Here is a 27,741-nt window from a genome sequence, read left to right on the forward strand (position 1 = left end):
TGTGAGGAACTTGCTGTACTATCCAATGTTAGTGCATCGATCTTCCCACTGAGCTTTTATGTTCTGCCAGCAGAACACATTGGTCAGCGCTTGCAGCCATTGTTTGCCAGCCCCGATCAGATGCCGATTTTCCAGCACACCCGTTTGATGTAAGCCAACCAGCTTCTGTCGGACAGGCTGGTGTACACATGGGCTGAATGTCGGCCGGTTTCTGTTAACACACAGTGCAGGCTCCATTGGAGTCCACTTGCTCAGTAGGGAATCTGTCCGCTGATCAACGCTAAGCAGGTGGATAGCTGCTCCGTGTCCGCTCCACTTCTGCAAAGCAGACACAGCTTGCTCTTCTCTATGGGAGGTCGAACATAAACAGAGTGCCTGTTCATTTACACCCGACTGTCATCCGATCCACCAGACTGATGGGAAATGGATCCCCATGCGTCAGTTTTTAGGGGATAGGATCGGATTGGATGAGGTCTGCAGGTGTCAATGGACACGTGACCGTTGATATCCTCTGCTCCATAGAGAAAAACTGACAGGTGGACTTGATCGGTGCCAAAGGGGCCACTTGAATATGTTTGCTTTGAATAATTAGAGCATAATGCAAGATATTCACAAATAGATGCTTTTGGTCAGAAACAATGGGTACACGTTGAGATAAAAGGGACTGACATTAACGGTCTCCGGTTTCCTCAAAGAAGTGAATCAAGCAAGCCTCCCACTACACATCACCAAATATCTACTGATTTTTAAAGGATTGCGGTTGTATTTGACAACATTCTATTGTCTAAAGTGTTAACTATGATTAAACCCAGGACACTGCATTTACTATATCTGGTCTCTCGCAGTACAAAGAACATGGACATGCAATTATTTTAGTAAACAAACTGCCAAATACCTTTTCTTATCAGCAGTATATAGAAGTCTGACTTCTATCAGTGTCTGGCCGAGCACTAGCTTGTAGGGGTTTTCATTCTTCTCTGACTGTCCTATGAGGCTGCATGACCCCTGGTCCTCTGTCTGGACAGTGATAATGAGCCCTGCGCTGACCACATGCTTTCCCCCCAGAAAAAAAACTCTTGCAATACACACCAAATTAAGCATGTGCAGAGTGCCTCCTAGGGCTCTGTACAATCAGGAGATGGATTGGTGGCAGTAAAAGCAGGGGAGAATAAGAGAAGACAGGATCAAACAGCCTTTCTACACAAGTCCCATGATGCATTGCAAGGCTGACCGTTACAAGCCTGACTTCCACAGGCAGAGGCATGATGGGACTTGTAGTTTTGCAACAGCTGGAGGGCTGCCAGTTTGAGATCCCTGATATATACTGATTTCATGGTTGTGGGTTTAGAAACACTTTAAGCCCTGATTCACACTAATGCGATTTGACATGTCAAATTATGTGTCAAATCGGCGGCATTTCAGAGGATGAGGACGTGACGCACGTGCACGTGAAAGGTGGGAGGTGCGGCGTGCTCCATGGCGTGTGGTAGCGGGAGCGGAGAGCCGACGAACCCAGCCTGGGACCGGTGGATGCCAGTGTGAGAGGCTGACACCCCCGGAGACCGAGTCGGAGACTCAGCCCTGCCCTGTCCGGCCCAACGAAGGAACCTCCATACAGACGGGACCCAGAGGGATACCTCGTGCCCTGGATGAAGCCATTGGCCGGGAGCAGCTGGGGAACGGAGGACGCGGCGCCACGGATGAGGATGATCCAGGAGTCCCAGCAGCATTGGCAGTGGCAGCAATAGGTCGTCAAGGAGGTCCTGAGGTTGGGTGAGACGCTCAGTGGAGCCGAGCAGGGTCGGGTGCCATCCCGCGCCCCCCCCCCCCCCCCCCCCCCCCGGGGCCCCCCCCCCCACTCCCCCCGGTTTTGTGTTCTTGTGCTGGGACTCTCTGCTGGTGACGCAGCTCAGGAGATAAAAGGGAAAATCTCTAATAAGCATTATAAGTGTTATAACTAGTGTGCAACGAGCTAATGCTGTACATGTTTGAGTAAAGACTCTGCTATAGTCTTATAACACGGAGATAGCAGGACTATTATCATTATTATTAATGCGGTGGTCATTAGCGGTTACCAAAGCATGAGGTAGAATGTTGACGGGTGATTCACTAATATGTGCTAAGCTGACAAGTGTACCTAAAGATATGGGACTTAAACTGCCTTGATTCCAGGGAAGAGACTCGTGGCAGAAATCCTATATGTTGCGGAGCTGGCGTGATTTTTTTTTTTTTTTTTTTTTTGTATCCCACCAGTAAGGTGTTCATACTTAATTACCTGTGACTTGAGTGGCAGTCAGACCAGGGAAGTTATACTGGTTCGAGTTCTATTTTCTATATACGTATAAAAAGATTGTATATATACATTAATTTATGAAGGAGCAGGATTCCCCTTATATGTAAAAGGGTCGCATTGATCAATTAACGCGGACATACAGAGAAACTAGCTCGGCAAAGTGACTGTGGGCTGAGGTACCAGTGCGTCAAGAGACGCTGAATTGAGCTATATCACCAGTTGCCTTTAGAAGATACCAACATCTTGTCAGATTAAGTCACTGGGTAACCCTTATGTGCAAGGTGGCCGTATAAATTATAACACACAGAATTATATGCAGCGTACAATCAAGTGAAGATAATCAAAGTCTCAACAGATTAAGGAGTTTGCAAAACTTTCACTCAAAGCACAGACACATATATAAAACCTCTTCGGATGCTTGGGAAGTCCAACCCTGAGAAAGGTTACCCTGGGTAAGGAGGACAAGCCAGAGAAAATACCGCAGTTCAAACCCTAAAATCATACGGCGGACAGCCCTTACATAGGAAGATAAAGCTACAGTCGGCTGGACCATTGTAGTAATCGAGCTGGGTATCGGACGGGGAATAGACAGGATTCAATAGGGAGGCGGAGTGGAGGTACCCCCACTCCGGGTCCTTTTGTTTTTTTTGTTTTTTTTTTTCTTTTCTCCCCTTTTCCCTGTGCTCTTCACTGGGGACCCCTCCCCTGTATTCTCTCTCCTTTTTGGTGCTCCCGGCCGTCTCCTCCGTTTTTCTTATCTCCTCTTTCCCCTCTGCGCCTCATTTTTCCCCTTGAAGGGAGAGGAGAGAATAGAAAGAGGGGAATAGATATTTCCACATAGAGGAGTTCAGGCTAGGCTAAGTAATAATATAGCGTAGACTGTAAAAAGTCATTATTCAAACTGGGGAAGAGAATTAGACCCTCCAATAAAATGAATAGATCGACGAGAGGGGTCACCTTAAAACCCACTAAGAATAACTTGGGGAATAGCTCCATACAGCAATATATGACTCAAGAGGGGAGCCTTAAAAGTCCGGGGCTTGCAAAAAAGACTGAAAAGAAGAAGAATGAATTAAAAAAGGGAGCAAGCAGTGCGGAGAGCTCTAAGGGTGAAACTACAATAGAAAGCGAGCAAGATCATAATAACACGGAAGTGTTGGTCTCGGACTTACAGGACACACAGCCCCCCACAAAGGCAGAAATGAATGCTATGCTATTAAGGATGGAAAATGTCATAAAGACAGAGATCAATAAGGTGAGAGAGGACCTCGGAGGACTTAGAGAAAGGGTAGTAGAGACAGAAAGGAGATTAGAGGAACAAGATCAAGAAATAAACACCCTGAAGGGGCAGGTTAGGGCCCTGACCGAGAGCCAGAGAGTGGCGGCCTACAGGATAGAGGACCAGGAGAATCGCAACAGGCGACAGAATCTTAGAGTCAGAGCGATAGTAGAGGAAAAGGAGGAAGACCTCATGGAGATCATGAATACAATTTTTTGCCCTTTACTTGAGAGACCAGCAGAAATGAAGCCCCTCAAAATTGAAAGAGTGCATCGAGTGGGAAACCCCCAGATGATAGATAGATATGGGCCAAGAGATGTTGTTGTTCGGTTCAAGAATTTTGTTGATAAAGCAGAAATCTGGAGAAGACTTAGGGGGAAACCCCCCCTGAGATACAGAGAGACTGACTTACAAATATTCTCTGACCTATCTAAGGAAACGCTGGCAAGGAGAAGACAATTGAAACCACTCTTAGAGCTGATGCGGGCACAAAATATAAAGTACCAATGGGGCTTCCCGGCATGCCTAATAGGCATTAAGGGAGGAAAAATGGCTCGATTAAGATTCCCAGAAGAACTGAATGATTTCTGCTCTAAAATGCAGCTAGAACCCCCCGACTTGTCGAATTGGGTGGATTAGTGTGGCTATGAGTTGTCTGGATTTCCGGGAGCATGGACCGGGGGGGGGGGGGGGGGGGGGGAGGGGGGGAGCCTAGGGAGTGCACGAGCACCACCACTATTAGAGGAGCTGAGGGTGAAGGCGAGGAATTGCCCTTCCAAGGCTCATAGGCCAAGAATAGGCCAGGGGGGAGGAGGGAGGGAGGGGGGATGGGGAAGGAGGGAGGGAGGGGGGAGGGGGGAGGGAGGGGAGATGGGATGGAGGAGGGAGGAGGAGGGAATGGGAAGAGTGGGGGGGAGGGGGGAGGTAGGGAGACCATCTGACAGACTTCACAAGAAAATATCCCAAACACTTAAAAAAAAAAAAAAAAAAGATATATGACAGATGTCAAGTTTCTCTCATATAATGTAAAGGGACTAAATTCCCATATTAAAAGACACAAAATTCTCTGTGAATTAACACAGTATAAAACAGACATTGCCTACCTTCAAGAGACCCATATTACCTTGGAATCCAATATAAAGCTCTACTCAACAGAATATCCGATATGGTATTATGGGGATACAATCTCATCGCGATCTCGGGGGGTTGCTATTGGATTCGCTCGCAGAATCCGATTTACACTGGTGGATAGACAAACAGACCCGGAGGGGAGATTTCTGTTCCTGAAAATAAAACTTGGAGGAGAGATCTATACCCTAGCTAATGTGTACGCCCCCAATGTAAACTCGGTTAAATATATGAGTAAAATTATGAGAAAACTAAAAGAATTTGAAGAGGGACATGTAGTTTTGATGGGAGATTTCAATTTCTGTATGAGTCCAAGCCTCGATAGTACGTCCTGTGCACAGGGGACAAATAGTGAACAACTAAAAATACTGATAAAACAAATGACACAAAACCAAATGGTGGATGTATGGCGGATCCTCAATCCGAGGGCCCGTGACTACACGTTTTTTTCACCTGTGCATGGGACGTACTCGAGGATAGACTACGTCCTCGTCGACCACAGACTTTTGGAGAGTGTGATAGAAGCAAAGTGTGAGATCATGACGTTATCAGATCACGCTCCTATAACCTTAAAAATAAAAACTTCTATACAAAAAGACACACCACCAGAATGGAGATTGGATGAGAGTCTGTTGGGGGACGAGGAGGTAGTGGAGAGGATACAGAAAGAGTTGGAATGGTATTTTCTGGAGAACGATAAGGAGGGTATCTCCAGAGCATCTCTTTGGGAGGCCCATAAAGCGTATATAAGGGGAATCTTCATCGTAGAAGGGGCAAGGAAAAACAAAATAAGAACGAGTAAATTAAAAATATTAAGGGAGGAGATATATCGGCTAGAACAGGAGCATAAATCACAGGGGCAAAAAGGGGAAATATTTCATAAGTTGAGTATAAGTAGGGATGAATACAGAGCTCTGGCGGAACAAGAAACTAAGAAATATATAGACCGGACAGAGAGAGAAAGATATGTCTGGGGAAACAAACCTAGTAAAAATTTGGCTAGAATGGTAAGAAAAAAGAAAACTAGGAATTTTATAGAAAAAATCAGAGACAGGAATGGTGACTTAGTACATGCGACAAATAAAATAGCAGAAGTATTCCGGGGGTACTACGAAGAACTTTACGATATCCAACAAAAGATCAGGTGCCCACGTGAAAAAATGGATAAGAGTAGGGAAATACTACAGTTAGCCAATCTCCCAAAATTAGAAGAAAAGGAGGTAGAAGAGATGGAAGGTTCAATAACGGAACAGGAAATAAGGGAGGCCTTAAAAAATACTCCTAAGGGGAAAAGCCCCGGGCCAGATGGCTTTACATCTGCCTACCTACAAAAGTTCAGCACCATCTTAATCCCCAGACTTTGCCAATACTTTAATGGTCTTGGAACTGATTATGAAATGAGTAGAGAGGCTTTAACAGCAACGATTACAGTGATCAAAAAAGAGGGAAAGGACAATACGACTTGCTCGGGTTATCGACCGATTTCACTCTTGAATGCAGATACGAAACTGTATGCAAAAATTTTAGCGGAAAGAATGAAGGGAGCGATGACAGCCATCGTCCACCCAGACCAGGTAGGTTTTATACCTGGGAGGGAGGGAAAAGACAATGGTGTGAGGGCGCTTCTTCTCCTGGAGCAGATCAAAGAAAGTGGGACCCCCGGTCTATTCCTGTCGGTTGATGCTGAGAAAGCTTTCGACAGGGTAGACTGGGGATTCCTGATACAAACCCTAGAATTCATAGGATTAGGTCCAGGGATGATAAGGAGAATCAAAACTCTATATTTCCATCCGTGTGCAAGGATCAAAATTAACGGATCCTTATCCGCTCCCTTTGAGATGAAAAATGGGACTAGGCAGGGATGCCCCCTATCTCCCATCCTCTTTGTCTTATCATTGGAACCCCTCCTGGCGATGGTCCGACAAAACCCAGAAATCTATGGGATAGAAGTAGGTGAAGACGAGCATAAACTGTCAGCCTTCGCAGATGATGTATTATTCTACATAAGCAGCCCAAGAGTCACTCTCCCGAAGTTAATAGATACCTTAAAACAATATGGCGAGGTCTCAAACTTTAAAATGAATATAACAAAAACGGAGATTTTGAATATTAATATCCACAAGGACGAAGAACTATACTTGCGGAAGAAATACAACTTCTCCTGGCAAAGAGAGATAAAATATTTGGGGATTAAAATGGCAAATAGTTTGAAAAAAATATATAGAATAAACTTTATCCCCCTTCTCGATGAAATCAAAAGAGAAATTAAAACTATATATAATAGACCAATATCGTGGTTTGGGAGGATAAATGTGGTAAAAATGGTACTTATCCCCAAAATTCTGTATAAATTCCAAATGGTCCCAATTTATTTGCCTCCGTCATATATTAAAATAATGAATTCCCTCCTAATGAAGTACATATGGAACAATAAAAAACACAGAGTCTCTGCCCAAATACTAAAACGAACCAAGAAAAAAGGCGGTCTGGCTGTACCTGACATTAGATTATACTATAACGCTTCGGTCCTCACACGTGTCATAGAATGGGCTAAAGAGTCACAGGATAAAAGGTGGATAAGTGTTGAATGCACGTTAGCGAGAGCACAGTTAGGGAGATTAATCTGGAATCCTCCACACCGTAGAACCCTATACACGTCAACACACGCAATCACACACAATGCTTTAAGGATATGGGATCGATTACACAAACAATTAAAAACTAAATTCAACTCACCCCTTATGGATTTGAAAGAAAACGAATATTTTGCACCTGGGACTAAAGAGATAGGGGGTAAGTGGATCAAAAACAGAACACAGTTAAAAGACATAACACTAGAGGGCAAAATTATGACCCTCCACGAAATCAGGATTGAAATGGAGGCACTCAGCGAGTGGAGATACCTTCAGTTGGTGTCATTCGTTAAGTGCCTCCCACACCCATTGAGGTCACGAGAGGAGTACACTATATTGGAACAGTTGTGTAGTACCGAAAGCTCAAAAGGAAATATCTCCAAAGTATATAAATATTTGCAGAAAATAGATGAGTCGGATACGCTAAACTACATACAGAAATGGGAGAGAGACCTGGGAGTCCCAAGGGGGAAGACGACCATAGGGCGAATCCTTAACCTGACTCATACTTCGGCGGTTGATGTAAAAACCGCCGAGATGAATTTCAAGTGCCTGACAGGATGGTACATCACCCCAGATAAAATGGCCAAATTTGGAGTAGGGGAGGCAGAGGAATGCTGGAGAGGTTGTGAGGCAAGAGGAACGATGGCCCACCTGTGGTGGGACTGCGTAAAAATCAAAGCATTCTGGGGAAAAGTTTTGGCTTTGATAAAAGAGATAACTAAAAAAGAACTGGAAAATAACCCTTGGATAGTCCTCTTTCATGGAGGAGAAACGCCAGTGAACGAATATAGGGGATCACTAATTCCGCATCTGTTGAACTCTGCAAAACGATTGATTCCCCTAAAATGGAGAAACTCGGCAAGTCCGCAAATATGGGAGTGGATAGACTCTGTAGAGGGGACCTATAGGAGGGAGAAAGTAAAATACGGTGGTGAAAAGAACAAGGTAGGGAATAAGGACATTTGGGAAACATGGATTGATTTCAAAAAGTCCCGGAAATACGCAGAAAATATGAGAGAGGAATAAGAATGCAGCATTACAGTCAATAAAAATGCTAGGTGGAGTCGGGAGATGGTCTGGGAGGGGGGGGGGAAGGGTAGTGGGGGGAGGGAGGGGAGGGAAGAGATTAGGAGGGGGGGTTGCGCCACGTCACCACGTAAAGATAGCATGTTGGACCCCGTTTACATGAGGAAAGCTCTAGCCTGTCTAAATTTCTAAAGGGTTGAAAGAAGCTATGTTTGGAAAAAAAAAAAAAAAATCGGCGGCATTTGCCGGCAATGACACTATCCTAAGGCTAGGTTCACACTGCTGCGAATTCAAAATCGCGGTGAAATCGCGATTTTACCGCGATTTCGCGGCTGCGGTTTTGCCGCGATTTCGGCCGCGATTTAAGAGACATCTGTGCAGGGTTCAATGTAAATCGCGGCCCGAAATCGCAAAAAGTAGTACAGGAACTACTTTTTGAAATCGGTGCAGTGTCGCAGATGCGGCGTTGCACCGATTAGGACGGTGCCATTGCCGACAATTGACATGTGAAATCGCATCTCAAATCGTACCAAATCGTACCCGGTGTGAACCTGGGCTAATCGGTGCGACGCCGTAGTTTCTGTACTACTTTTTGCGATTTCGGGCCGCAATTTACAGTGACATCTGTGCAGAAACCTGCACAGATGTCACTGTAATCGCAGCCGAAATCGGGACTGCCAGCGGGAGTGAAATCGTGCGAGTTCAGCTGAATTCACACAGCTTCATTCCTGCAGCCCAGTGTGAACCTGGGCTAAATGCCCATATTTTCAAGCACTTAACCACTTGCTTACTGGGCACATATACCCCCCTCCTGCCCAGGTGAAATTTCAGCTTTCGGCACTGCATCGCTATAACTAACAATTGCGCGGTCGTGCGACGTGGCTCCCAAACAAAATTGACGTCCTTTTTTCCCCACAAGTAGAGCTTTCTTTTGGTGGTATTTGATCGCCTGTGCGGTTTTTATTTTTTGCGCTATAAACAAAAAAGTGAGACAATTTTGAAAAAAATACAATATTTTTTACTTCTTGCTATAATAAATATCCCAATTTAAAAAAAAAAAAAAACATTTTTTTTTCTCAGTTTAGGCCGATACGTATTCTTCTACATATTTTTGGTAAAAAAAAAAAAAAAAATCGCAATAAGCGACTGGTTTGCGCAAAAGTTATAGCGCTTACAAAATAGGGGAAAGAATTATTTTTTTTTAATTATTTTTTTTTAATAGAAATGGCGGCGATCTGCGATTTTTAATGGGACTGCGACGTTATGGCGGACACATCGGACACATTTTTGGCGCCATTCACATTTATACTGTGATCAGTGCTATAAATATGCACTAATTACAGTATAAATGTGACTGGCATTGAAGGGGTTAACACTAGGGGGTGAGGAAGGGGTTAAATGTATCCCTGCTTAGTGTTCTAACTGTGGGGGAGGGGGGGTGACTGGGGGGGTGACCGATCTGTGTCTCTATGTACAAGAGACACAGATCCGTCTCCTCTCCAGAGACAGCACCGCTGTCTCTGTGTAAAACGGCAATGAGAGATGATCTCATATGTTTACATATGAGATCCTCTCTCATTGGCCGCACAGATCGCCTCGCGAACGGCCACTCTGATTGGCCGTTCGCGGCGATCTGTAATTGGCTGTGTCCGAGGGACACGGCCAACACAGATTTTCCCCGCAGCGCGCTCTGGAGCGCGCGCGGGGACCGCCCTAAGGGGCGGACGTCAATTGACGGCAGTTTGGAAATTGGGATCCGCACTGTAGCCGTCAATTGACGGCAGGCGGATCCCAAGTGGTTAAAAAAAATCCCTCTTTGAAACAATGATTTCCCTTTTTGATATCCAATTATATTATGCGGACTGTATGTTAAAAGTTATAATAAATGTCTGCTACACAAATATTTGAAGCAAAATGAACTATTTGCATCAAAACTAGTGTTTTGGCACAAGACCCATTTCAGCAAAGGTCTACTGAACTGTCGGATGGCAATAGCAGTTAGGGACCTTTCACACCAACAGACCGTATGTCCGTTTTTATCCTCTATCCGTTTACAGATGAAAAAGGGACATACATGTATCCTTATGGGATAGCGGGTGTCCGCAGATGAACATGCGCTGACACTATAGTGACACTGTACTGCTCTGAGGAGGTGATCAGGATCTTTTTTTTTCCACACAATGATTACTTATTATAGTGAGGATCCCTGTGTAAGTAATCATTTTTATTTTGTAAATGGCATCCATTCGTGTGCCATTGTGTATACTATTGTGATGGGCTACAGCTATCACATGGTACCAGGGCTGGCCCAGTACAACGATCTGTGTTCCGCTGTTTCTACTGGCTGCCCCTAGGGTGCACATGTGGCGCACAACCGGGAGGACTGGGCAGGAGGTGGTTAAACAAAAAAAAATAAAAAAGTTTACGTTCGAGAACCTTTGCAACAAAATATTTAGTTTAAGTATTCTTTTCTTTACAATGTAGTTTTTTCTCATTTAGGAACACATTTTTAAGTGTACCAAGTAAGCTAAATACATGGAAAGGTAGAAAAATAGTTTGCAGTGCAGTCGCTGTTTATTACGTGACACATTGAACAGAGAATACTATACACATATGCAAAAAGGCGTGGCTATATTGATTCCATTTTGAGGGCAGCTCCAGTGTCACATCAATATTTATTGTTTTTCCTATCAATAGACTGCGTTTAGTCAGGAGTGCACTATAATTCATGCTCAGTGATGCAAAGATCTTTTTGCAGTATTATTCAAGTTATGGTCTCTTTGCTTTTGGCTTGGGATGTGATGTGATACGGCACAGCGCTTTCACATAAAAAAAAAGCTTTAACGGCCGCTCCATGCAGGTCCAGGGTAAGCATCCCTATATGCTACGCTAGGAGAAGGAGCTGGGTGAGGAGATCCCGAGGAGGCGTGGAGGGCGGTCTGGAGTCAGGCGGCCAAAAGCTACATATGTACCCTCTATAAAGGAAAATTCCTACAAAATTCTCTTCTTTTGGTACCCGACTCCGGACGTACTCCATAAAGTCTATCCCTCTGCTTCCGATTGCTGCTGGCGGTGCCGGCGACCTAGAAGCACGCTTTTCCACATCTATTGGACATGCCCCTTGATAGTCCCGTTCTGGACCTCGACGCAACAATTACCGACCCGACTATTCAAGACACCCATGCCCTGGACCCCAAAATTCTTCCTCTTAGGTCTCTCCCAGCCGAAGCTAGCTAAACCCTATAAAAAACTGCTTAGGCATGTTCTCACAGCGGCAAGGTGCTTGATAGCCCTCCACTGGAAGAGGACTGTGCCCCCCTCACAGGAAGCCCTTTATGTCAGGGTTAAAGGGGTGTTCCAGTAATTTTTAATGTTTATTAAAAGTCAGCAGCTACAAAAAGTGTAGCTGCTGGCTTTTAATAAACATACACTCACCTGCTCCACATTCCAGCGACGTGCCGGACAGGGCTCCACTCCTCTCCCCCCTCTCCGGCTGGCGTCTTCAGTGTCTGGGAACGCTGGCGCTCTCGGGAGGATCCGTCTTGATCCAGTGGTCGAAACTCAGAGGTACTTCCCCTCCTTACCCGATTGTTCAGTTGGACTTCCCCCTCTCTTCTCTCTTTCTGTTCTGTTCTCCTTTCCCCCTCTCTCCCCCTCTTACTTTTCTGAATATATTTACAGTGAGTTATGGAAAGATAAAAGAGACATTAGTCTCACGGTACGCTATATGTCCTACTAGAGACCCTGTGGATATTACTGTTAGTCTATGTGATGCCGTAGTTCACGGAAGGACCCCCCCCCCCCCTCGGGGTTCTAACATTTGCTAGCTAGACAATGCTCTTATTTTAAATCTGCCAATGTCTGCTTGCCATAATTGTACCAATGTTCTGCGGTTTTATTTTTTCTACAGAATAAAAAAACGTTATTTAAAAAAAAAAAAAAAAGGCTTTAATTTTAGGCGGTAAATCTGAATTTCCGGCAGATGTAACAAAATTGTAATAATGCCGATATGTGTTCATTCAAATATATTGAAATGTATTTTTAAATGCAGCTATTGTGAGTACACCACGAGTACCGTAAAAATTCAGGCAGCTATATGGCCACACGGTTCACTTTTATATTATGCCACCCACCATATAGTAAAATGACAGCGGAGCAGGGCGGCTTTCAGTCTAGGTCGACCTCATACGATGTCACCCAGTTTTGCCACGGGTGCACCGTGTCCCTGGCCACGGCTCTTTACCCATGTGATCAGCGGTGTCCAATCACAGCCGATCACATGTAAACTAGGAGATGCCATTTATCTTCTCTCATTGTCTCACACTGACAGAATGTGAGGAGAGCCGATCATCTGTATCTCCTCCTCACAGGCAGGGCAGCCATCACAAATTTTGGGGCCCCTTACACAGCTGACAAAAAAAAAAAAAGGACAAGTGTAATCTCTTCTCTCCTGACGCGAGATAATAAGCAGCGGGGGGGGGGGGGGGGCTTAAAGGTGTAAGCTTAAAGGTGTAATGCCCTGTAAGGGGCCCTGGGGACCATCGGGCCCCTTACAGGTGTAATGCCTGTACCCCCTGATGGCGGCCCTGCTTACAGGGGAGACATGTATAGGTAATCAGGGCACTGGTCATCAGTGCCCTGATTGCAGTGCAACCCCAACAGTGCCCATCAGTGAGGCCCAGTCAGTGATGCCCATCAGTGCCACCCATCATTGCCCATAAGTGCTGCATATTAGTGCCTCTTCATGATGATGCCCATCAGCGAAGGAGAAAAATTACTTATCTATAAAAAAAAGTGGCGATTAAGTACCACCAAAAGAAAGCTCCATTTGTAGGATGAAAATTATAAAAAAATTATAATTTGGGTGCAGCATTGTATGACTGTGCTATTTTTGTGCTAAATGTGACGGAAACAATTAAAGATTTATACCTCTTTTCCCGTAATTTAACTTTCAAATTTATTTTTGATAAAGATCGCCAGAATCTTGCGTTAGAACGTGAACTCACTGAACGTACCAAGGACTTCACGATGAAGGAATTTAGGGCATTAAGAGACTTGATGTTACTGTATGATGAAGGCTGCACCGATGGCCCCCCGACGCCCCCGGCTGGTGGTGTCGCTGAGGTAATTGGTGCACCTCCGGTTACACCTATTGGAACAACTACCCTGGGCCCTAATCAATTGAAAAAATTCAAGCCCAGTTCCAGTAAATTCCCAGATTTAATGACCTGCCCAGCCATCTGGTCGTTCCTACAGCAGACCGTTAAGGATCTGAAACGCAGTCGATGGCAATCCTTTCACCCCAATCTGACTTCATGTCAACAACAAGCTTTATCCTCATTACAACAACGTAGTGATATAGTTGTGAAACCGGCCGATAAAGGCGGTAACATTGTCATCATGACACATGACCAATATCTTTCCATGTGTCATGATGTACTGGACAATGCTACGTGGTATGAGCCCATCCCAGCGGGCAACATTCAGTTATATGTTAATGAATTCATTGACATTTGTACTGAGGCCTTCTGGGATGGTCTCATAGACAAGGAGACATTGAACTACCTGATCCCTAAACACCCCCGAACCCCTACATTTTACACATTGCCCAAAACACACAAACGCCTGGTGCGACCTCCTGGTCGCCCAATCGTTTCTGGAATAGGGTCACTTACAGACCATGCCAGCAAATTTGTGGATTACTTCTTAATTTCCCATGTGCAAAGTCTTCCATCATATATTCGTGATACCTCAGACCTCCTATGCCATCTGGAGGGGATCCAGGTTCCTCCGGACTCCCTGCTCGTGGCTATTGATGTAGAGGCTTTGTACTCCAGCATCCCCCACGAGCAGGGAGTACGGACGGCCAGATCCTTTCTGATGGAGGAGGAACATACACTGTGGCCTTGCAACGAATTTATTATCAAACTTCTCACCTTTATCCTCACTAGAAATTATTTTTTGTTTGACAACCAGCATTTTTTGCAAAGCCAGGGAGTGGCTATGGGCACCTCCTGTGCACCCTCGTACGCTAATTTATTTTTGGGCGCCTGGGAACGTAAGATCTTTTCTAGTGAGGAATATGAGACTTATCTCCAACATGTCATATGTTGGTATCGTTTCATAGACGACGTGTTTATGATTTGGACAGGCACTAACCAATTACTGCGGAAATTTATTAATTTGCTTAACCAAAACACCGACAATCTATTTTTTACATACACTTCTGATGACTCTCGGATCCCTTATTTGGATCTGACAGTCATCAAGAATGTAGATGGTACGATCATTACGGATCTTTTCCGCAAACCTACGGCGGGGAACACCCTTTTACACGCCTCCAGTGCCCACCCACATTCCCTCATACAAAGTATACCCTACGCACAATATTTACGCCTGTGGAGAAACTGCACTATAGACGCAGATTTCTGCACTCAGGCCAATGCATTACGGGAACGCCTTCTATTGAGAGGGTATACTCGATCCACCCTCAGAAGAGCATTCAATAGGGCTAAGACCCGAACAAGATCTTTCCTATTATTCAACACCCCGAGCCAATAGACCCCATACTGCGAAGGTGATTACAAAATTTTCCGCACATCATGACCAATTGCGGTCAATCCTGAGTAAACACTGGCACTTATTAAGCGATCATCCCATTCTTCACAAACACGTACGTGCTACCCCTGAATTAGTTTTCCGTAGAGCCAATGCTCTCAAAAGCCGCCTGACAAGTAGTCACTACAAACCATCGAAAGTCAGAACAGGAGGCCCCAGGGGCACATCGAGATGTGGATCTTGCTCTCGCTGCCCCTGGATACTCCCTGGTCACAAACATACCTTACCCAACAGGGAACTATTTGCCCCACACTTTTCAGTAGATTGCGGCACCACTGGAGTGATTTATCTCATGATCTGTGAATGCCTTGCATTCTATGTAGGAAAAACTATAAGGGAATTGCGCCAACGCATAGGGGACCACCTATATCATTCAACAAATGGCAAATTAACAACTATTGGCCAACATATAGGGCTCTATCATAGATTTAATCCCAATGTCATAAAGTTTTTTGTTTTAGAGGTGATACCCGTAGATGCACGAGGAGGGAACAGAGACAGAACGCTACTTGAATGAACGTGAATGTCTCTGGATAGAACGACTAGGGGCCACGGTGTCCCCTGGCTTGAACGAAATGAAGTCATTTAAATCATTTCTTTGATGGAGACGGCTTTGATTGGGTCCCTGCCCCCTTTTTCCTGGGACAGGGAGCCAATTAGAACCCATCCATACACCTGACCTGCCTTGACATGGACAGTTCTCTAGGTGGCAGCGTCAGATTCATCAAATTGAATCCCCCTATCAGGGTCGGAAGGACACAAAATATTTTGCTTTCCGACACGCTGTCTATCCCTATTCAATTGTCCCCTTATGTCACCCAAATTTATCTATCTGTGAGTTAATACATTGTTTGTTGAAATGACTTGCAACCCACCTTCGGCTATACAGAAGGTTGTTTCATATATCCAAGTATTAATTATGGCTGTATTGCTATATAAATTTTTCAAATGTAATGTATAAAAATTGTAAACTATGTTATAACTACCAATGTATTTGATTATCCCTATCATCCCGTCCATCATGTCTCTATACCTTAAATGTGCCCTTGACCCATAGAGTTGGGATACCCAGGACTTTTTCATCTTCTTTCTTTCCCCCCCCCTTTTTCCCTTGTTTTTTCACCCGTTCCTCTTTATTTTTTGCTCCCCTCTGTTTTCGTTGCCTTTTTCCTTCCTCCCTTTATATCCTATTTCAGTCACTACCATATGTAGTTACCAGTGCACTTGGATTGTGCAATTATACCCAATGTTAGTGTTCTGTTTTCCTATACTCCGGGACACTTCTCCAGCAACGCACTGCATTTATGTAAGCCCTCAGCTGCATAATCACGTCATGACATCACTTACACATCTATTGGCGATTCAAGGCACTACTTTACACGCCTCACCAGGTGACGCCCACCGGCGGTCACCATGGTTGCAGTATCAACATTGCCCGCCCCCCCCTTCCCCTGCTCGCCGCGTCTATAGGGCGACGTGTGAAGCAGGTGGAGCCTGCTGCGGCTGGCCCCTCCCCTGGCCGTATGCGACTCGGGCACACAATCGGACGGCTGAGCCTCGCAGGTTCAGATCCACCCATGTACAGGGAGTCAATGCCACCTCTTGTGAGCCCGCCCTCCCTCCCTGCTCGCTGTGTTAGCATAGCGAGACACGGAGCGGGCGGAGACGTTCTGTGGCCGGCTCCTCCCCTAGTTCCATGTGATGCGGCTACTGGAGGGCCTAATCACATGGTCTAGGTCTGTCCTTGCTCAGAGAGATAGCTGGTCTCTCTGTAAGCCCGCCCCCACACACGTCGGCACGTTTTTGCGTCCAGGACGTGCCTGATTGAGACGCATATGGGGAACTATTTAGTTGCAGTTCATGGCTGGAGAGAGTGCACCGGAGCCAGGTCCCAGGACATACATACATCCTAAATCAACTAAAAGTAAGTACAAGGCTACTTCCACAGAGGGGGTATTATTCCCCCACTTAACACTGGATGACTAATTATGGATACTAACCCCTTGATGACTGTTTGTCATCACTTTTCTAGGCTCACCTGCTGGTTATCCCCACTGACTGGTAACTGATATATTACCAGCCTCCTGCATTGGCCTCCTTTACCTGGCCACTACTGTGAGCATTCCTTGGTTTACAGGACCTTTATGTCCTGGGACCCACTACCCCCTTAACTTTTGAATGCCCTATCGGGCACACAGGTATTGATATTTTGCTATATTCTTCACTGCCTTTTCACGGGATTTGGGCTTAATGATTTCTTTTCCTCTGCACTATTGTACTTTCCAACTACACACTTTGGTGGACCTCATGGTCATTTTGAGTTTTATTTATTTCTTCACCACGTTGGCCTTGGCACTTCCTAGCCAAGGCCTCCTAGTATGTATTCTGTCTTTCCTTCCTCCTCCACTTCTCCCCTTCTTTCCCCCCCTCCCCCCCCCCTGTTTTTCCTTGTTTCTCCTATTGTTCTTTTCCTCGTCCGTTTTTTCCCCATCCTCCCCCCCCCCCCCATCCCTTCTCCCCTTCCCTCTTCTTTCACATCCCACTCACTTATATCTTGGGTGGCTCCCACTATGCTCTTCACAGTATATTTTATATACGCACTATTTGTTTTTATCTGCCATATTTTTTCTGGACCTTATCTGGACCTAATTTCCTTTTTCTAGGTCACAGTCTTAAATATACGTTTAGTTCACAATTTCCTGCCACTTTTCTCTTTTTTCCCCCCCTGTGCTCCCCCTTCTTCCCCTCTTTTTCCTTTTTCCTTGCTTTTCCATCTTCTTTTTATTCACATCACTGCATGCATTCTGCACTTTGCAGAAGCTCCTTCACAACTGAGATTTATATATACAATCAACTTATCTTATATTGTTGTATTATCCAGGTCTGTTTCATAAGACTTGGTCATAGTTCACATGCACCTATCGTTCAACTGGGACCCTCTCTCTGGGAACAGGAGACCTTGTGCCTCTAGGTATGAGACATGATTGGACAAAAAATCCCCCTGGGTATTATAGTATGTACCGGGTAGTCTTTTTACACAAAAGACCCCCGTTATTAATAACAAATTGTGTTGTTTTTAAATGCCTGATGTTTGTTTTATGTTGTGTTTTTAGACCGTCTCCTGACGAAGCGAAAGCGAAACTAGTCGAGACTCGAGACTAATGGTCTCATGATTTCAATTTTCTCACCGACATTTACCCCGTCTGTTAAATGGGGATTGCACAACCGGTGATCTGATTGTGGTCAAGTTTGTATTCTTTGTAATGTTTTTATGTATTGTATTTTTATTCTTGTCTTCAATGTTTATTTGTTAATAAATACTTTCGTAAATATGAATTATTCAGGCTTTTGAACCTAATTATCAAGTACCGGTATAGTCCTCCCTGCCCACATTACTTTATTGGAGTCTCGGGGTTAATTGGGGAATCCTTGAGACCCCTCTATTCTTTCCATAGAACTAGGACGATGGTACACCCCCTATCTACTTTTATAATCAAAAAATAAAAAGGTTTGATCATATTATGACTGTGCTATTGTCATTGTCAAGTGTGGCAGCACTGAAATCTGAAAATTGGTCTGGACAGGAAGGGTAGTGAAAGTACCCAGTATTGAGGTGGTTTATAAAGTGCAATTTATTTTTAATTAACAAACTTACCCGCTCTGTGCCATAGCATAGCACAGAGCGGCACCGATCCTTCTCTTCTGGGGTCCCCTACCGGCGCTCCCGGCTTCTCCTCTTCTCTGTGTACTATCATAGAATGCCACTTCCTATTGTGGCACACCTGCACACTTGATCCTGAGTTGCCCTACCTGTGCCCAATGACACAGACTATGTTGCTTGGTCCTTCCCCTGCTTCTTTGTCACAGGACTGATAGTAGTAAAGCCTGCGAGAACTTTGAAACTACAGATGGGCACAGCTCTGGATCGAGTTAGGGCTCAGTTAAGTATAGCAGGGGGAGGCGATGGTGAGAGAGCGATATTACTACTTACACATTACATTACTACTAGCAGGGAATACATTGAGGTAAGGACGTTTTAGCTTTAGAACCACGGCTTTAACCAGCATGAGCAAGCCACAGGCTGCCTTTACATTATTATAATATAGTGTGTGCACTTTCATTCACGTGTCCCAAGCAGAAATAGCAGCTCAAGCTGTTTTTTCTTGGGTTAGGCTTGCTATAGACGATGGCTAAAATGTACTTCAATGGAAGGAACTTTGACTGCTTGTATGTTAGTCGTCTGCGTACTCCAAATTTGTGGTAAAAAAAAAAACAAATACAGTATGTCCCTCACAAAGCATTAATTTAAATACAACGAATATAATCACCCCTTTAAAATCATCAAATGTTCTTGTTTTGCAGCCTGAAATGAAGACAGACAGTTTTTGTTTTATCCGGCTGTATTTACTAGTGCAACTTATAATATTCAAGTGAAAGATATAACACCAACATGTCAGAAAAATTATTAATAAAAAACAGAATCACTGAGTTGGAAAAAAGATCATCCCTTTGTGTCGGGTATTTTGTTGAACCTCCTTTTGCTTTGAAGTAGTAGTAGTAGTATACCCTTATTTTACAGGCAAGTCTATAAAAAGGCTTACCTGTAGGTAAAATGAATATCTTCTAAACCTGTATGTGCTGTGAATGCCCAGCCGAAGGTCTGGTAAGCGCTGCCGGACCTTGCTGGGAAGAAGACTCCCGCGCGCATGCAGGGGAGTGATGTCATCAAGGCTCCGGCCACTCACAGCACCGGAGCCGGGAAACCGAAAGAAACGGCAAGGGCAAAATGTCAGCTCCCTCAGCGTGGAATGGGCTTCAATATGGGGACTTCGTTCTAAGGTAAGTATTTCATAATGAGCTAGTATGCAGTTCATTCTAGCTCATTATGCCTTTGCCTTACAATTTTTTTTTTTTTTTTAACATGTTTATAACCGCTTTAACTACAGCCTTTCGTTTGTTGGGATACGTCTCTACTAACTTTGCCCACTTTGCAGAACTGCTCAAGTTCAGTTAAATTTGATGGTGACCTTTTATGGACTGCAGTCTTCAAGTCATTCCACAGATTTTTATTGAAGTTTAAGTCTGAGCTCTGACTAGGCCATGCAAGGACAGTCACCCTTTTCTCCTTCAACCACTGTCTGCTCATTTTTGCTGTGTGCTTTGGGTCATTGTCATGTTGAAAGATTAACCTTCTTTCCACTGACAACTTTCTGGCGGCAGATTTTTCTCAAGAATTTGATGATATTCCCCCCCCCCCCCCCCCATCCATTTTTCTTCCATCCTGACAAGTGCTCCAGTCCCTGCTGCAGAGAAACACCCCCATAACAAGATATTACCACCTCCATGCTTTACTGTAGGAATGGTGTTATTTGAATGTTGAGCTGTATTGGATTTCCACCAGACATATCGTTTCATCTGGCCTTTTTCCATGTGGCCTCAGAATCTTCAAGGTGCGTCGTGACTGCACGTGGCCTTTATTGAGGAGTGGCTTTTTTTCTTGCAACCCTCCTATACAAGCCACATTTGTGAAGAATTTGTGACATTGTTGTCACATGCACACAATGACCACTCTTTGTCATAAATTCCTGCAACTGCTTCAGAGTTGCTGTAGGCCTCTTGGTAGCCTCTATGACCAGTCTCCTGGCTCTTTCATCCAGTTTGGAGCAGCATCCTGATCCAGGGAGGGTCTGTGTTGTACCAAATTCCTTCTACATCCCAATAATAGGCTTCACTGTGCTTCTAAGCATTGATAAAGTCTTTAAATTATTTTTGTATCCATCTTGTGCCTATCCACATCTTTATCCCAGCTCGCTCGACAGTGCCTTGCCACCCATAGTCGATTATTTGCTTCAGTTGCACTACCAGGAACTGATATGCTCCAGAAAAGCGCTTTTTAAGCTGAGCTAAACAAAATTATTACAGTTGAAAGTCAAATGAAAGTCAAGGTGATTAGCTTTACCTGAATGAGTTTACCAGGTATTTTTAGGAGGGAGGTGATCCTTTTTCCAACTCGGTGATTCTGCGTTTGAATTATTATATTTTTTTACGGACATGTTGGTGTTATATATTTCACTTGGCTGGTATAAGCTGCACTGAGTAAATACAGCTGGATAAAATATAAACTAGCTCAGTACAACCAAGACCCCTTTCACACAGACAGCACCGCCAATAACGCCAAGAGCCGCTCCTTTTATTGGCGCTTTTCGGCTGCTATCGGGGCAGTTTCAACCCCCATAAAAACGCTTTTAAGGCCCATTGCAGTGGGCAGGGCATTTTAGGAGTGCTAAAATACAGTGCTGCCACCCAACCTAAAGACATTGCTTGTAGGACTTTTGGCAACGTCCCGCAAGTGCACCGCCCAAGTACGAAAATCACACTGCAGTGAATGGGAGGCGGTTTTCAGGCGCTTTACCAGAGGCTAGTTCTAGCACTAAAGCACCTAAAAACCGCCCCAGTGTGAAAGAAGCTAACGCATTTCAGACAAAATGACTGACCAAATTGTGTGTGCTGTAGACGTTAAAGTGGTGGTAAAGGCACAAGGTTTCTGTGTACAGCAACCCCCCGACCCCTAATATTTAACCAAGTCCCCTCTCAATCCAGCGACTTCCACAAGAGTTTTGTCGTTCCAGGGACTCGCATTCCTGATTGGCTTTTGGTAGCAGCGGGAGCCATTGGCTCTCACTGCTGTCAATCACAGCCAGTGAGCCAATCAGGAGACAGAAGGGGCAGGGCTGAGTTGCTGCTCTGGAGCGTGCCTGCTTGGGTGCCCTAACAGCAAGCTGCTTGCTGTGGGGGCAACCGTCAGGAGGGTAGGACCCTAAAAAGGAGGATCCGGGGCTGCTCTGTGCAAAAACCATTGCACAGAGCAGGCAAGTATAACATGTTTGTTTATGAAGGGCTTTAAAGAGATGTTTTTCCCTTTAAAATAACAATGATCAACTGCATCAGGGATCCTCAAACTACGGCCCTCCAGCTGTTGTAGAACTACACAACCCATTAAGGAATTGTAACACACTGACATTCACAGACATGACTAGGAATGATCATGATGGGAATTGTAGTTCAACAACTGGAGGGCCGTAGTTTGAAGACCCATGAACTGCATCCTTGTGTTGTAAAATAGAATACTATGAAGTAGCAAAAAAAAAAAAAACACCTACACAGCAAATGGCATTGTTTTTTTTTTTAATTATATAGACACATGGCTCAAAAACAAACAAAATATAGCAGGCGCCTACTTTATGTCTCAAATTGTGTTGGACCTAAGATTACTTGCAAATGTGTAAATTAAAAAAATAAACATATAACAAATAACAGATATAAAAATAGTGGAGCTGCCCCTTTAAGTGTAATCACACTTAAAATACAAATAAAAATGTATAAATCACACTTAAAAACATAAATAAAAATGTATTTATAAACATATGGCTAAATAACAAAAAGCTTATAGAAATAATATGAATATACCTTTTGTACAGCTGAAACAAAGCAGCCCGACCAGGTCCACAAAGCAGTGTAAGAAAATAATGTGGGCTTGATTTACCGGTACTAAAGCTGGGCAGTGCAAAATCCGATGCGGCTCTAGCCAATCCACTTTTAGTATCAGCTTGTTCCATTTAGCTTTGACAAAAATACGTGGAAGCTGATTGGTTTCTATGCCGAGATGCACCAGATTTTGCACCCTCCAGGTTTAGTAAATCAGCCCCAGTGTAATCTAAAGCACAGCAAAAAGTGGACAAAGGGTCCCCCGTACCTATTGAAATGTTCAGGGTAACAAACCAAGCCAGTAGAACAGCCTATAATAAAATAAACAGAATATCTCTAAAGCATCTTAAAAGGGGTGTACTGATAACAGTAGTAGGTAAAACGTTAAGGGATTTCCCTAAAGTAATCTATGAAGGCAATGAGCCTTGTTATGTACAGCAGAAATAGGCTTTGATCCTCCATGCGGAAATTGTGCAATCTCTATAGTCTATAATGTAGTGCTGACGCTTTGTGCATTAATGTTTAATTGAAGCACCGTGTATACACCCCAGTGTGCCTCTTGTGCATTACTTCTACATTATACTTATGGCCCAAACACACCATCAGAAAATCGCATGAAAAATACAGATTTCGCAGCGATCGTACGATACTCTGATCGTTGGTGCACAGCTTTCCAGAGCCGATCGCGACAGTTCATCCGATGGGACAAGCACTAACATTTTTCTCGTATAAATTTTCATTCAATCAGTACAGTTATCTGAAAATACAATCCAAATACACTACAACACTTCTGAATTTTTATTCTGTTGTATGCAAATTTTTGCAACTTTAGTAACCCCTTTTTATTTTCAATAGGAGACAAGCATGCAAAAAAAAAAAAATGTGAACGATCATTCGTCCGATACCCTCATTGTGTGATACACAAACATTGGCAGTACACCTCTGAACTTCAGTCTATGCGGCACTGTCTGCCTGTCACAGGGGGGGGGGGGGAGGGGTGGAGTCACTAATCAAACTGGACTTTTCAAAGTCAAAAGGAGGAATGTGTGTTTCACGGCCCATAGAGATGTATGGAGGGAAGTGGGAGCCTGAGCAGAACACTGCGGCAGAGTGTTATCCCCTCCATGTAGACAGGTGTGGGCTGTCCTGACTGGAGGAATAGGCAGATTGCTGAGAGATCTCCATCCTCAGGAGAGGGGGGGGGATGAGGATGGTAAGGGGGGTGATAAGGATGATGATAAGGAGGATAGGGATGATAAGGAGGATAGGGATGATAAGGAGGATAGGGATGATAAGGAGGATAGGGATGATAAGGAGGATAGGGATGATAAGGAGGATAGGGATGATAAGGAGGATAGGGATGATAAAGAGGATAGGGATGATAAAGAGGATAGGGATGATAAAGAGGATAGGGATGATAAAGAGGATAGGGATGATAAAGAGGATAGGGATGATAAAGAGGATAGGGATGATAAAGAGGATAGGGATGATAAAGAGGATAGGGATGATAAAGAGGATAGGGATGATAAAGAGGATAGGGATGATAAAGAGGATAGGGAGGATAGGGATGATAAAGAGGAAAATGATAAGGAGGATAGGGATGATAAAGAGGAAAAGAATAATGAGGAGGATAGGGATGATAAAGAGGATGAGGAGGATAGGGATGATAAAGAGGAAAATGATAAGGAGGATAGGGATGATAAAGAGGAAAAGAATAATGAGGAGGATAGGGATGATACAGAGGATGAGGAGGATAGGGATGATAAAGAGGATGAGGAGGATAGGGATCATAAAAAGGATGAGGATGATAAGGATAGGGATAAGGAGGATGAGGATAGGGATCATAAAAAGGATGATGAGGATAGGGATGATAAGGAGGATGAGGAGGATAGGGATGATAAAGAGGATGAGGAGGATAGGGATGATAAAGAGGATGAGGAGGATAGGGATGATAAAGAGGATGAGGAGGATAGGGATGATAAAGAGGATAGGGAGGATGAGGATGATAAGAAGTATAGGGATGATAAGGAGGATAAGGAGAATAGGGAGGATGAGGAGAATAGGGATGATAAGGAGGATGAGGAGAATAGGGATGATGAGGAATGCAGAGTCGGCAGATCAGACTGTGCTCCCATTCTCTATCTAGTATATCACACTAGTCCATGTATTGAGGAGGAGGATGATGAGGACTGTGCTCCCATTCTCTAGGATATCACACTAGTCCATGTATTGGGGATGATAAGGAGGATGGGGAGGATGAGGATTGTAGAGCCGGCAGATCAGACTGTGCTCCCATTCTCTAGGATATCACACTAGTCCATGTATTGGGGATGAGGATGATGAGGACTGTGCTCCCATTCTCTAGGATATCACACTAGTCCATGTATTGGGGAGGATGGGGATGATAAGGAGGATGAGGATGATGAGGACTGTGCTCCCATTCTCTAGGATATCACACTAGTCCATGTATTGGGGAGGAGGATGATGAGGACTGTGCTCTCATTCTCCAGTATATCACACTAGTCCATGTATTGGGGAGGATGAGGAGGATGATGAGGACTGTGCTCTCATTCTCTAGGATATCACACTAGTCCATGTATTGGGGAGGATGGGGATGATAAGGAGGATGAGGATGATGAGGACTGTGCTCCCATTCTCCAGTATATCACACTAGTCCATGTATTGGGGAGGATGAGGAGGATGATGAGGACTGTGCTCTCATTCTCTAGGATATCACACTAGTCCATGTATTGGGGAGGATGAGGAGGATGATGAGGACTGTGCTCTCATTCTCTAGGATATCACACTAGTCCATGTATTGGGGAGGATGGGGATGATGATGAGGAGGATGATGGGCACTGTGCTCCCATTCTCTAGGATATCACACTAGTCCATGTATTGGGGATGAGGATGATGAGGACTGTGCTCCCATTCTCTAGGATATCACACTAGTCCATGTATTGGGGAGGATGGGGATGATAAGGAGGATGAGGATGATGAGGACTGTGCTCCCATTCTCTAGGATATCACACTAGTCCATGTATTGGGGAGGAGGATGATGAGGACTGTGCTCTCATTCTCCAGTATATCACACTAGTCCATGTATTGGGGAGGATGAGGAGGATGATGAGGACTGTGCTCTCATTCTCTAGGATATCACACTAGTCCATGTATTGGGGAGGATGGGGATGATAAGGAGGATGAGGATGATGAGGACTGTGCTCCCATTCTCCAGTATATCACACTAGTCCATGTATTGGGGAGGATGAGGAGGATGATGAGGACTGTGCTCTCATTCTCTAGGATATCACACTAGTCCATGTATTGGGGAGGATGAGGAGGATGATGAGGACTGTGCTCTCATTCTCTAGGATATCACACTAGTCCATGTATTGGGGAGGATGAGGAGGATGATGAGGACTGTGCTCTCATTCTCTAGGATATCACACTAGTCCATGTATTGGGGAGGATGGGGATGATGATGAGGAGGATGATGGGCACTGTGCTCCCATTCTCTAGGATATCACACTAGTCCATGTATTGGGGATGAGGATGATGAGGACTGTGCTCCCATTCTCTAGCATATCACACTAGTCCATGTATTGGGGAGGTGGAATCCCCCAAGTTTTAGGACATGGAGTGGTGTGCTGACAATGGGTGGGGGAGGGGGACGTACAGGGCGATGCTGATGCTGCAGAATTCGTGCAGAGCAAAAAAAACTACGGGAGATGTCAAAAGGGAGGGCAAACCGCAGAGCCAGGACACGCCCAGTCTGATTAACCGTGTCAGCGCCAAAGATCTGCAGTACGGCCCCCCCACCGCCCGACATGGACACCTTCAAAGCCTACATAGACATGGAGAGAAAATAGAGCCGGGCACACGGTGCCCATGTAGCCCGGGCTGTCAGCATGCATACATGTCCCTAGCACAGCGCTCCGTCATTCCTCTCATGGCCGCCTTTACCTGTGTGTGGAGTTTCCTGTCCTGCCCGTGTCTCTCCTCTCCCCCGGTTATCTGCAACTCTGTCTGCAGTAGTACAGAGACACGCGTGCTCCTTCCTCTCCCCTCCCTCTCTTGCCTTCTCCTAATTCCTATTCCTCCCACGTCTCCCTGCATCCCGCTTCCTATTGGTCAGTCCAGGGATCCTAATATGCTAAACTAGTTCCCCTGGGATCAGCACTGACCCAGATGGTACACAAGGAAATCATTCACCTTTACCAATTATTGTCTTCTACTGACTACAAAGCTGCCAGTCCTCTGTGCCTCTTCTATTAATGCTACAAAGCTGGCAGTGCTGAATATCAGCTCATGCAAGTAATATATACTAAGTGATGGACAGGAAAATGAAAGAGCCTATAAAGGTGGTCATACAGGAATAGAAAATCCAATGAAAAATCAATTTTTATATAGTTGAGGCTGGGTTCTCACTATTGGGAATTGGATGTGAATTTCTACTCCATCCAATTCGCATAGCAGGAGAAAGTGACTGGCTCTATATGGCGTCGGTTCACATATCTCCGCAGCGGGTCCGGTGCGTTTTGCAGGAAAAATTTGTGCCTTTTTTGGTCCATTTCAGATCCGAATACTGCCCAAAATTCAGGCTGATATCAGGATGCTCCTATGTGAACCCAGCCTAATGCCGCATACACACCATCACTTTATATGATGGAAAAAAACGACATTTTCTGTGAAGTAAAAAACAACGTTTTTCAAAGACGAAGTTGCCTACACACCATCGTTTTTCTCACAATGTTCTAGCAAAGCGAGGTTACGTTCCACCACGTTTTTCCATTGAAGCTCGCTTCATAACTAGCTTCTGGGCATGCGCGGGTGTAAAAACGGCGTTTTAAACGGCGTTTTTTGCTACACACGGTCAATTTCTGTGAAGTAAAAAATGACGTTTTGAAAAACGACACATAAAATTGAAGCATGCTTCAATTTTTTTTGTCGTTTTTCAGAAGACGTAAAACAACGTTTTCCCCCACACACGGTCATTTAAAGTGACGTTTTTAAAAACGTTGTTTTTTTTCATCACATAAAGTGATGGTGTGTACGCGGCATTAGACCCCACACCAGGGGTGTGCAAGCTGCTTTTACAAGCATGACTCCCAAAGGCAGAGGCATAATGGGAGTTGTAGTTCTGCAACAGCTGGAGGGCCACAGGTTGAGCACCAATGCCAAACACCAGGGGTGCCCAACCTTTTGAGGAGCGAGGGCCACTTTAGCGACTTGGTAAACAGTTGTGGGCCACAATGAGCGTAGGATGGCAGGTTTGT

The 27,741-nt window shown here is 44.7% G+C and overlaps 1 protein-coding gene across 2 annotated transcripts in view; it reads right to left on the bottom strand.

Annotated features, from left to right (window-relative positions):
* Nucleotides 1-26,534, bottom strand: part of LOC120927204 (synaptotagmin-2-like) — a 120,021-nt gene extending 93,487 nt beyond the window's left edge. The window contains exon 1 of one of the 2 annotated variants that reach the window (XM_040337718.1): nucleotides 26,429-26,534. The gene's annotated coding sequence lies outside the window, so the exon portion shown is untranslated. Of the gene's footprint in view, nucleotides 1-22,447; nucleotides 22,524-26,428 lie in introns of those variants that run through there. The other variant, XM_040337719.1, reaches the window with a different exon arrangement.
* Nucleotides 26,535-27,741: the final 1,207 nt, after the last annotated feature.

Source organism: Rana temporaria, chromosome 2, assembly GCF_905171775.1.
Source record: "Rana temporaria chromosome 2, aRanTem1.1, whole genome shotgun sequence".
Classification (NCBI taxonomy): domain Eukaryota; kingdom Metazoa; phylum Chordata; class Amphibia; order Anura; family Ranidae; genus Rana; species Rana temporaria.